Below are 12,844 nucleotides of genomic sequence, written 5' to 3' on the forward strand. Positions count from 1 at the left end.
CACCAGCAGGGCTGGGGGGGGGGGGTTGCAGGGGGCTTTTAATTTTAACAACGCATTTGTGGGGTTTTATCAGAGAATTTGCGATTTTTTAATCAGAGAAAACCAGGATCCCTGCTGATCACACAGTGGCATGTAGGTAACTTAATAATATTCTACCCTACCTGTAAGAACCATTCTTATGCCAGGGAGTGGTGATGACCTTCTGGCTGTCAGACAACAGAGGATGACACAGGACAGAAAAGTGAATCACAGAACTCAGGCAGGGAGATAAACAGCCCGTAAACTCTGTGGCCATGGAAACAACAGCACACTCGCACTGGACCTCCAAGAGGTCCAGTGCATGCATCTTATCTCCTTTTACTGCCCTTTAGACTGCAATTAAATCAATCAGGTATCTAAACACCTGAACACTGCTGGACCTCAATAATTCCAGTTTCAGGCACCGCACTTCAGGAGGGATGTGGATAACCTGGAAACGGTCCAGAGGACGCCTACTCATATAGTCGAGGGCCTGCAGGTTAGATCCCATGAAGACAGATTGAGGGACCTGAATGTCTTCATCTTCCACAAGAGAAGGCTGAGAAGTGATCTCGTGGCCGTTTACAAACTCATCAGGGGTGGGTGGGCAGCAGGGAATAGGGGAGACTCTGTTTACCAGGGAGACTCTGTTTACTAGGGTGCCCCTTGGGGTTACTAGAAACAACAGCAATAAACTGAAGGAGAGTAGATTTAGATCAGACATCAGGAAGAAATTCTTTACTGTGAAGGTTGCCAAAATATGGAATGGGCTTCCAAGGGAGGTAGTGCTTTCCCCTACCTTGGAGGTGCTCAAAAGGAGATCAGACAACCACCTGGCTGGGGTTACTTGACCCCAGCACACTTTCCTGCCCAGAGCAGGGGGTTAGACTTGATGATCTAATAGGTCCCTTCTGACCTTAGAAATCTATGAAATCTGTGAAACCACTACGGGCCACAGATTTGTATGCCATGTCTGTCAGAAAGCTTCTACCTCTGAAATCACCTTTCGCTAGCATACATTCTGCACCTTTGTCAGCTACGTATAGGCCGAACAAATGAAAGACTTTTCATTTTGAACAGGAACAATCCCATTGTTGCAAAGTTACTCATCAGGGAAAGCAAGAAAAGGAATTTTTAAGTGGTACTGTGCATAAATGGTTTGGAACACCTTGAATGGAATACCAGAGACTCCCTACACCTGAAAAAGGACGATTGCTCCCAAAAGCTTGTAAAGAACTTTTTTCCAACTACTCTGCTAGTGTAATAAAAGATATCGCATCTACACAAAAAACCTTGCCTGCCTACGATAATGTACTGCAGTCAATATAAATGGTGCTTTCCATCATTTTATCCCAGGCTTGGTGCTACTTCAGCTGCTTCTGCAAAGCAGACAAAACAGGTGCATGTAATCCCAAATGCACTGTAACAGAGTCGAACTTGAGGACAGCACCATTTCTCTGCATGCGCACATATGTTTACAGTGGGTAACTGTAACATTGTTTACTGTAACAGTGTTACCAGGCAGGCCTTGGGTTCTTGGACCATGATTCACATTTCCACACAGAGGACATGCTCAGGCGGGATGGGCTTCATCTCTCCCCAAAAGGTAAGCGCATTTTCTCTTCCAGGCTGGCTGATCTCGTATGGTGAGCTTTATACTAGGTTCCCCGGGGGACGGGGACACTTTGCCATCAAGCCGAAGTATAAGCACAGGTAGTACCCAGGTAAGTGACAGGGGCCAGGGCAGACTTAGGAACAAGGAGGCACCTACAGGAGGCCTCAAAGGCCTCTATACAAATGCTCGAAGCATGGGGAATAAGCACAAGGAACTTGCCCTCCTGCTAGCTAGCAAAAACCCACACCTAGTGGGACTCATGGAAACCTGGTGGGATTCTACCCACAACTGGGCAGTGGACATCTAGGGATACAGGCTGTACAGGTGAGACAGAGCAGGGTAAAGAGGTGGGGGTGTAGCGCTATACATCAAAGAGTAATGCATGTCCTCAATGATCAAGATGGGGTCAGAGGAGAGGCAAAATGAGGCACTCTGGGTAAGAATGCAAGGGGAGCATGGGGAAAGGGACTTGACAGTGGGTGTCTACTACAGACTGCCTCACCAGGGCGATGAGCTGGACTGGAAATTCTCAGGTCAGTTCACAGAGACTGTAAAGTCAAGGGATGTGGTTGTCATGGGTGACCTAAACTACCCAGACATCTGCTGGGAGGAGCAGTCAGCCAGGTCTGACCGCTCAAGTAGGTTCCTAGCCAGGATACAGGACCTCCATCTAACCCAGGAGGTTCATAGTCCCACCAGGAGAAATGCCTTGCTGGACTTGGTCCTTGCCACAGGCGACGACCTGGTGAGGGGTCTGCGGGTACTTGACCACCTGGGCGACACATGATCCTTGCCTGCTGGAATTTACTATCCAGCGCAGGGCGGTGAAAGCAAGCATTAAAGCAGAGGTCCTTGACTTCAGAAGGGCTGACTTCTGTAAGCTAAGAAGGTTAGCAGGAGAGGCATTGGGGTCTCGGAGCTTCAATGTGATGGGAGTCCAAGACGGGTGGTTGTTCCTCAAGGAGATAGCCTCTGAGCTCAAAGGGAGTCAGTCCCAACGCACACCAAGTGGGGCAGGAGTGCTAAGAAGCCCTCATGGCTCAGCAAAGGCATCCAGGGATGCCTGAGGGCAAAAAAGGAGGCGTACAAACAGTGGACGCAAGGGACTATCACCAAGGAGGATTACACCTCTGTTGCTCAGGACTGTAGGGAGGTGGTTAGGAAGCCCAAGGCTGAGATGGAGCTAGGGCTAGCAACCAGAATTAAGGATAATAAAAAGTCCTTTTTCAAATACATAGGAAGTAAGAAGGCGGCACCGGGTAACGTGGGCCCCCTATGTAGCATGAACTGAACTAATGTAGCTGATGTTAACATAGAGTGTAATAATAGTAAAATATAACCATGTTAGTCTTGTCCTGTAAGCAACTTGAAAACTCCATTTTGTGTCCTTCTGCTTGACATAAGTGAATGAAATCTGCATAGCCTTTACGTATGAGTGTGTGTAAAAGGGTGAATGGCAACATAGAGATGGGAGATGAAGATTTAACTGTTTATGTAAGCAACAAGGCACCAAATGGAAGTTACCAGCCAGTAACTAATTAACAATCGGCTGAAGAATCCCTTTGAAGCTCAAGGGCACAAAGGAGATAACAGAAGAAGAAATTCTGCGAGACGGACAACAAAAACACTCTAAGGCTAGGATAAGCTAAAGACAAAAGAAGAACAACCGCAAAAACAGAAGCTAGGTATGGAAAAACCCCAAAGCACTGAAACAAAGGATGCTAATCCCTATAAAAGAACACTTTGAAAATGCCAAGTTGGGGTGAGTCTCTTTCTCTACTGCTGTTTCATCAGAGCGCAGATGCATCTGTTCACCCCGCTCCAGCTGTTATCTTCAAATCTGCTATCTTCGAATCACCCGTAAGCCCGGGTTGGCCACCCTGGGCTGATACTGAGGAACTACTGCTGGTAACTGTATCTGGTGTATGTGTGGATGAAATGGTTGTTTTGTGTATGTGTATGCCTGTGTGTAATGATGTATATGATGATTTGTGTGCGTTTGTATGAATGGTGTGTCCGAACCTCTATGTCTAACTCATGTAATCAATAAATGCGGCACCTTGCCTTATCCCCCTTTATAAAGTCTCGCTTGTGATTTGAGCAATTGGCAATCTGTGTAAAACCTACAGGATGGGCTTGGCACACAACAGAAAAGTGAATCACAGAACTCAGGCAGAACTCTGTTGATTGCGGCAAACGAAAAAGCTGACCTCTTTAACGAATTCTTTGCCTCCATATTCCTGAACAGGGACCGGGACATTTCCCCCACTAGAACTGTGGACAGACCCAGGGGGGGCACCGCCATGCCTACAGTCAGGGATGACCTAGTTAGGGAACTTTTGGAGGGGCTGGACGTGTTTAAATCAGTAGGTCCAGATGCTCTTCACCCAAGGGTGCTGAGGGAATTGGCGGGGGTCATAGCGGGGACCCTGGCACGGCTCTATGAGTGCTTGTGGGGCACTGACCAGGTACCAGAGAATTAGAAAAGGGCCAGTGTGGTACCCATTTACAAGAGAAGAAAGGAGGACGCTGGCAATTATAGGCCAGTTACCTTGGTCCTTGGGAAGACATTTGAGAAAATTATGAAGGAGCACATCTGCAAGGGCCCTGCAGGGGAGGTAATGCTCAGGGGCAACCAACATGGGTTCATTGAGGGTAGGTCCTGCCTGACTAACCTGGTTTCTTTTTATGATCAGGTTACAAAGTCCCTGGACGAGGGTGTTGGGGTGGATGTCATCTTCCTGGACTTTAGAAGGCCTTTGACATGGTTTCCCACCACATTCTCTTAAAAAAAACTTGGTGACTGTGGCATTGATGCCTACGCAGTCAGATGGGTGGCAAACAGGCTAGATGGTCGCACCCAGGGAGTGGTTGTGGACGGCTCGTTTTCGACCATCCACGGGCAGTGGAGTCCTCCAGGGCTCAGTCCTGGGGCCTGTATTGTTCAACATATTTATCAGCGATCTGGATGTGGGTGTGGCATGCACGCTGTCCAAATTCGCTGACGACACAAAGATGTGGGGTGAGGTAGGCATGCTGGAGGGGAGGGATAGAATCCAGCTACATCTAGACAGGTTACAGAGGTGGGCAGATAAGAATAGGATGGAATTCAACGCAGACAAGTGCAAGGTGCTGCATCTAGGGAGAAGGAACCAGCAACATACCTATAGGCTGGGAAACATCCTTTTTGTCAACACAGTGGCAGAAAGGGATCTTGGAGTCATTGTTGACTCCAGGATGGAAATGAGCCGCCAATGCGAGGAAGCAGTCAGTAAGGCTAACTGCACTTTGTCATGCATCTACAGATGCATCACAAGCAGGTCCAGGGAGGTTATCCTTCCCCTCTATGCGGCACTGGTCAGGCCACAGTTGGAGTACTGCATCCAGTTCTGGGCACTGCACTTCAAGAGGAATGTGGCTAGCATTGAGAGGGTCCAGAGGAGGGCTACTCGCATGGTCAAGGGGCAGGCCCTACGAAGAGAGGCTAAAGGGCCTGAACCTATTCAGCCTCCACAAGAGAAGGCTGAGAGGGGATCTGGTGGCCGTTTACAAACTCACTGGGGGGGCCAGAGAGAATTAGGGGAGGCTCTGTTCCCCTGGGTACCACCCGGGGTTACTTGGAAGAAAAGCCACAAACTGTTAGAGAGAAGATTCAGGCTGGACATCAGGAGGCATTACTTTACAGTTAGGGCTGCCAGGCTCTGGAATGGGATCCCAAGTGAGGTAGTCCTCTCTCCTCCCTTGGGGGTCTTCAAGAGAAGGCTGGACAGATATTTGGCTGGGGTGATATGACCACGGCACCTATTCCTGATGATATGATTAGGTCCCTTCCAAACCTAAGCACTATGAAACTATGAATGTCTAGCACAAGGAGACTTCAACTGGACCTGTAGATACTATGCAATACAAATAAATTTCACTGAAAACATTCCTAGCCCTATACATCTAAATATCATTTAAGAGTCTAGTCTATAGAGGAAATTTAAATTTCCCAGTCACACAGGAAAGCAGCAGGCTTTGCAGGTAAGAAACAACATCCATCAGGCCAGGCACTGACCTAGGTATACAAAGCTGCATCTGGCCTCTCAATCTAAGTGGAGTCTATCACCAGCACATGGTTTCCACACCCCACAGACAGGTAATGGTGAAACCTTTATGAATGCCAAACAACCAGTAAGTTCAGATTCTGTGTATTATATGATATGAAGGAAGTGACCTGAGTTACACTGCTCTCACAGGAAAGTTTTACCATCTTCCCTTTAATGCAATCCACGTAAACAAATTTCAACACTCACACAGGATCTTTGCAAATTAGTACAGCCATCAGCTTCTTGGGGATACTATGTGCCTGTAGTTATGGATAATGCAGCTGTGTATGTGGGCTGTGATTTGAAGGTAGATTTGGGAATACATTTAAGATTGATAGAGCTCCTGTCTTAGCCTACATTGACAAGGCATGTTGTTTCCTCCTCCCAACCCCATGTCAGACTAGAAAAACAACAAATAAATGAGTGTGCAAGGAGGTGCTGGAGGCTACTTTCACTGGCACAGTGATGGTAGGGGCAAGTCAATCACTTGCTAAAAGAACGTCTGTGTTCACCACATTTTTTTCCTGTACAATTTACCCTTGAAGCCTTAGATAAGTCACTGAGCTGTGTATGATGGAAAACCGTACAAATACAGCCCATGGGAGGCCTGTATTTCCCAGCAACTGCAAGGGGGTCTGCTGCAAAAAGGGACAGGTTCCAGGCTTGCAGGATTTACACCTCACCTGTAGGCAGAATGTGTATGTTCTTGGTGAGCTGCCTCATGCGCTCCTGCTGCTGCAGCCCAACCTGCTCATAAACTACTGCCGTTTCCTTTTCCTAATCATTTATTACACAAAACCAACAGATCAATGAGCCCCGTAAACATTACACAAGTAACTATTTATACAGAGCTGTTTTAGAGCAGGTCAAAAAGTAAATAATTTTCCACAAGAAATTCAGAATTTTTCATTTATAGAAATATATATATTTTTTACAAATAAAACTGAAAAGTGTGGCTCTTGGAAACTGTTCTTAGTGATTTTTTTGTAGTTTTGAAACCAAAGACCTGAAATTTTTTTTGCAAAACAAGACAGAGCCTTTGCAAACAACTCAGACTTTGTCAAAAATGAAAACTTGATCAGTTTGCTTAAAAAAAACAAACACCAAAAACTTTTTTTTTTTTTTTTTGTTAGAAAGCGAGATTGAAACTATTTTGACCAGTCCCAGTTATGACAGTTTCTTCTGGCTGGCAATCACGACCCATAACAAAATATAAGCAAGCAGAGAAAGGGAAGAGGGAATCTAGCCAATGCCAAAGCAGAAGTATCATTTGTCTAGCCTCTCTCTTTAGAGACTCTCCCCCTGCACCATGCACTATGATCACTTTTTTGTGGCGTAGCAGGTTCTGAAAGCATTCTGTAAGTCTTCTCTTTTTTCTAAGTCAAAATTGGACACAGATTTCTTAAGGCTATCCCTTAAGATGTTGGCGTCAGCCAGTCCATTAAGGATGGCCTCTTTAATAAACTTTTCTAAGATCTTCCCCGGGATAGAAGTCAGGCTAATGGGCCTATAGTTAGCCGGATCCAGTTTCCTCCCTTTCTTGAAGATGGCACCACATTGGCCTTCTTCCAGTCTTCGGGCACTACACCAGAGCGCCAAGAGTTTTCAAAGATCCATGCTAGAGGCTGGGCTATGATGCTCGCCAGCTCCTTGAGTACCCTGGAGTGAAGATTGTCAGGGCCGGCTGACTTGAAGATTATGGTTGTATGGGATGGTTTGGATAGGGATGATCCTGCCTCAGGCAGGGGGTTGGACTAGATGACCTCTGGAGGTCCCTTCCAGCCCTACTTCACTATGAAAGTATTCTACGTGTCTGCCCAGCCATTTGAAGTCACCAGGGTTTATACAACTTTGTCCCACTAGAGCTTCAAAAGCCACACCTTGCTATAAAAGTTAGTTTGGCTGGAGGGTCTTGCCCTTGTGCTCAGGGTCAGACCAATTGCCATTGGGGTCAAAAAGGAATTTTTCTTCATGATCAGATTGATATGGACTATGGGAGTTTTTGCCTTCCTCTTTAGTGGAATTTCTTGAGCATATATTAGCAACCTTTTACAGAAGCAGGATGTTGGTCACCAGGGTCTCCCTCCTTTTCCTGTGGCAGGTTAGGGTGTCATGTGTTGTGTCAGGATTGACCGTGTAGTTTTGCTAAGAGGTTAGACAATGCATTTGTACAGGATGGTTTGGATAGGGATGATCCTGCCTCAGGTAGAGGATTGGACTAGATGACTTAGGGAGGTTCCTTCACGCCCTACATCTCTAAGATGCTAACTTACAGAAGCAAAGACACTGCTTGAGAACGCAGACATCAGTGAGAAGCATTTAACTCCTATGATCACTTTTTTGAGAGCAGACTGGGAGTAGAGACTCTGAACTCCACTCACACTACTGCACTGTGTTTAAATCCTTTCTAGAAGAAGGGATCCTATGACCCCTGCTGACTTCCTGCCTCTGGGGGCAGGGGGCTGGACTCTATGATCTTCTGAGGTCCCTTTCAGCCCTAATGTCTATGAAGTCTATGAAATAACACTTCCTGTTCCTGCCTCTGTATCTGGACAACAGCCTGATCAGATCAGGCTCTGAAGGAACAAGTCACTGCTGACTGTACCAGCCTGCTCAGACAATCAGCAACCAAGGCCTCCATGCGGTTGTAAGAAGGAAGTGGGTGTCATCAACTTTCCTGAGCTACAGTTTCCCTTTTGAAACCCTGCCTCTGATGCTGTTGGCAACTGGGAAGGGTGCCAACTGAAGCTATGCAGAGACTGGCAAAGAAGGGGATGAAAGAGAAGTTTTCCAAACAGGATAGATAGACAGTGTTTCTGTATTTACGTATGCAATTTTACAACTATGTCTAAAGAGCCCACTTAGTATTTCTTAATATGGTCTACTCTATTTTTCTTGAAGAGAAAAGAGTCCATAGAAAGAAAGCAGCTCCCAAACCACCCACCCGTGACACACACATTTGCAACCACTGCCACAGATCATGCAAATCTTGGACTGGATTATTCAGTCACCCAAGACACTGCACACCATCTATGTCATAGGCTGCAATATCTACCATCTCTAACAGACAAAAGGATGTCAACACTATTCTGTCTGTTCCTTAAATATGATTAGTAGGTTTTCTTGGGCAAGTTTACATCCTGGAAACAAATGCAGATTAAAAAAAAAAAGGTTTGTTGAAAAACTTGTGGAAAAGATTAGGTGACCAGGTATGTACTTTGTCAGTCTGCAATTGTGTGTCTGGGGTGGGTGGGTGGAGGCTTCTGGCTACACCTTAGGCTGAGTGAACAGCAGAAGCCTGTCTACTCGCTAACATCTTCCTTATACTACATTGCCATGCAGCTTGGGAGACAAAGTCAATGAAAATCCAGGCATCAACCAACCAAATGGTGTTAGAATTTATTCATATCAGTTGGCTAATAGAGTTCTGACCTGTGTGGTTACGTCAGTTTTTCAGTGTCCTCTTTACCCATTGGTGAGACTCTTCCTTTCCTAATTCCTCACTGAATTGTGCAAGTTAACCTTTGGGACAGGGGTATCAAACTCATCTGGTGCCCTGGGACAGATGCAGATCACAGGGCTCCTACCAAGCCAGATCCAACTTAGGTCATGAAGGTTGCCACAGTGGCTACCACAGTGGCAGGCGCACAGTTTTTTGTGGGGGAGGGAACAGAGGCGGTTCAGGGTCCAGCAGTAATGCGGGGTTGGGGTGATGCAGGGTCCAGTGGCAGCAGAGGGGACAGAGGTGGTACAGGGTCCAGAAATGGCAGAAGGCAGGGATGCCAGAGGGTCTGGCAGCAGTAACAGCATGGGGTAGGGCAGGGTCTGGTGGTGGTGAGCCAGGCTTGCTGACAACTGCCATGTGCCACAGGGTCCAAGTTCTAGTGCCTTCTTATAGCCCAGTGGACCAGATAAAAGGGCTCCATAGGTTGAATCTGGCCCATGGCCCTTCTTTAGGATATTAACTATTTACTGGGGATATCTATTATTATCTTTAATAACAGAAGTTTGGGTGTATAACCTAGTGGGCCTGGAGTCTTCAGGTGTCAGGGAGCCAGCTGAGTACATGCTCACAGACCTCAGAAGGGAGCCATGGCAGTCAGCAGCTGGGATTTGTAAAGAGAGGGCAGACAGTCAGAGTAAGAGGAACAGGGAAGCAAGAGATGGAAGGGACCTGTCTCTCTCATAAGGGGAGAGGGAAAGGAATAGCACCAGAGATCACTTTACTTGTTCAGCAGTTTCATATTCTAAAGGTTAAACCAATCTGGATTTTAAAAAAACAAACCTCTTCCTGTCCTTCACCCAGGGTGGAGTCTGCAGTGAGAGAGAACAAACCACTGAAAGGTCTTTTAAAATACCATTGACCTTAAAGATCACTTTTTTCCACTTATTTGTTCACAGGCATTTCAAACTGACCTAAATACAGAGTTGGATTGTTGTAGCTGTGATAGCCCAAGAAATATGCAAGAAGCAAGGTTGTTTTGGTGATATCTTTTATTGAACCAACTATGTACTGTAGTTGGAAGAGATGTTGAACAAGCTTTCAGGCCTGAAGTGTTTTTTCTTGAAACTGTCCTGAAAAAGGGCACTTTGTGCCTGAAAGCTTGTCTAACATCTCTCCCAACTATACAGTTGGTCCCCCCCAAAATCCCCCTGCTTCTCTAAATACAGACAGGGAATTTTCTAGAGAAGGTGGGAACAGTCAAGTTGAAATAGGTGTATGTTCCACTCCAGGCTGGCAGACCTTTGATCAAGTCTCTTAATATACTAGTTCTGTCACTCAGGGCCTGAATACATGACATGTTAACATGGATATAATGTAAATCAGTTAAATACACAACTCTAAATTACATCAGAATCCAGAGAAGACAGACAGCTGATTATACTGGAGTAGCTGTCATAATACTTCATTAGGTGACAGGGGACCTGCAATAGTTTTGTTTGCACTCAGCAATGTTACCTTGGAATAACTATACATGTATGTCACCTACATCAGTGTTTTTACTGGTGCTTCCTCCCCCCAAGTAATTCTGTACTGAGTTCCAGTAAGTCACACCAGTAAAGAGGTTTATGTTCTATGTTCACTCTTCATGTTCAGACCTGTGTGATGGGTACATGTGTAATGGGTTCAGGCCCTAATATTTTTAATTTTACTGTTTCCAACTAGTTGCATGAAAAGAAAATTTTAGACCTGTTTGTAAAGTCATTAGAGCATAGTTGCAAAGCTATGAATGGATGTTGCACCTGTCCTTGGATAAGCTGTGCTTGGGTTTGTCCCAGAACAAAATATCCTGGAACTGCCAAGTGCACACATCACCCTTCTAATTAGGTTTAGTGAGTGGCTGAATGTAGTTCTGCTTTTCTGCTACTAATTTACTGATGCAATCCTGAGACAGCTGTACAGATGTCCTTTGCAGTATCCCAGGACAGATGGCCAGTACTTCTTACCTGTGAAACTTTTTTAGGATTTAACTGAGGACAACAGACATAGATGTCTGTACAACTGCACTTTGCTCCAGGATAAAATGGTTTATCCCAGGATAAATGCACCATCTGTTTGTAGCCCAAGAGACTTATCTAATTGTAGCCTTGCTTTGCTCTGCAGAAGTAACAGAAAAAAGACAAAGGCAATAATCCTTACTCAAGAGGTTACTCAACTGCAGTTATTAGCAAAGAATTGCATCCTGCCCAAAAGCTTGGTAAACCCCAACTTACAACGGGGTCCTGCCTCACTTGTTCTGAAAAGATGGCAGTGATGGGCTTGGCTTCCATCAGCAACCATCTTGCTAGACACATTCTGAGGTACAGTATTTATGTTTTGGCTTATCCTTAAAATAATTCAGTTGTATATGAAGCATGCGTCAGACCAACCACAGTCAACACCCAGCACTGTAGAAAAACCCAAATGCATGCCCTTGGTTGAGAAAAACACATCAAGGTATTTCATTGTGCTTTCTAACATTGCTCAAAAGATAAATGTAGAGAGAGATGAAACAGTGCTATCAAGGAAACACAGAGCTTGGCAGGTATCATACAGAGGGAAAACAGAGGGACTGGCAACAAAGATCCATTTAGGTGGGAAACCTTTTAAAATATTGTTGTAAAGTATCCCAGGGCATTTTCCATTGAAGCAGTGATGCTCAGATGTGCTGCGTAGCATATTTCTGCTCAACAAAATGTGCCATTTCAGAGACATTACCCAATGTCAGTCCAGGCTCCCCTAGTCCCAGGCACTCCTAGCCCAAGAAACCAGAGTTGAATACGGTCAGTTTTTGTTCTTTAAGATGAGTTACCCACATGAGCCTGCACTCTTGACTAAGAAAATAAAGAAATAAAAAATCCTAGGTCATGGCATCCAAACTCAGAAAAAACAAGGCTCTGTTGAAATCATAGACCCAGAGGAGCATAGGGCTGGCAGGAGCCTCCACAGACCTAGTGCAGTGGTTCTCAACCTTTATGTACCAGGACCCATTTTTAATCGCAATGGCCAGTTCTCACCCAGCGTCCTTCATTCCCAACCCGCTGTCCCCCAGCCCCTGTGGGTGGGGCAAAGGGGTGCCCCAAGCAGCCCCCAGGCTGAAGCTCTCCCAGCCTGCAAGGGAAGAGCTGCAGTTTACTGTGTTTTTCTCCTTTAAAGGAGAATCCATTTTTAAAGTTTGTTTGTGGCCCTTCCACATATTCTTGCGACCCATGAGTTGAGAAATACTGCTCTAGCCCACCCTCTGGCCCAGGCAGGATCATCCCTATCCAAACCATACTTTGCTAACCCACTGTCTAACCTTTTGACTCCCCTGGACAGACTCGCAGTGTCCCTTAGAAAACATCAGCTCTCAATTTCCCCTACCAAACACTCCCAGCGCTGTTTTCATCCTGCAAGGAGCGCCAAAAGCCCCCCGCAGTGCTTTCCGCTTGAAACCTCTGGACTCAGCAGGTGAGCCAGGCTTTGGCTTTTTTTTGTGCGGGGAGGGACGGACCTCGGGGCAGCCGGGCCGGCTCGGACACACGGCGGAGCCCGGAACAAGCGTCTGTTTGGCTGGGGCAGGGAGGACGCGAGGGGCTGCCCGGCCGGGGGCGGCTCTTACCGGCTGCGAGCAGGTGAAGGGCGGCGCGGAGTCGAGCAGCA

The 12,844-nt window shown here is 46.2% G+C and overlaps 1 protein-coding gene across 1 annotated transcript in view; it reads right to left on the reverse strand.

Annotated features, from left to right (window-relative positions):
- The window catches only part of IL17RA (interleukin 17 receptor A), a 51,981-nt gene extending 39,143 nt beyond the window's left edge, over positions 1-12,838 (reverse strand). Inside the window, exon 1 of the mRNA XM_006019440.3 lies at positions 12,804-12,838. The gene's annotated coding sequence lies outside the window, so the exon portion shown is untranslated. The remainder of the gene's footprint in view (positions 1-12,803) is intronic.
- Between the last annotated feature and the right edge of the window lie 6 nt (positions 12,839-12,844).

The sequence above is a fragment of the Alligator sinensis genome, unplaced genomic scaffold (assembly GCF_000455745.1).
Source record: "Alligator sinensis unplaced genomic scaffold, ASM45574v1 scaffold87_1, whole genome shotgun sequence".
NCBI lineage: Eukaryota > Metazoa > Chordata > Crocodylia > Alligatoridae > Alligator > Alligator sinensis.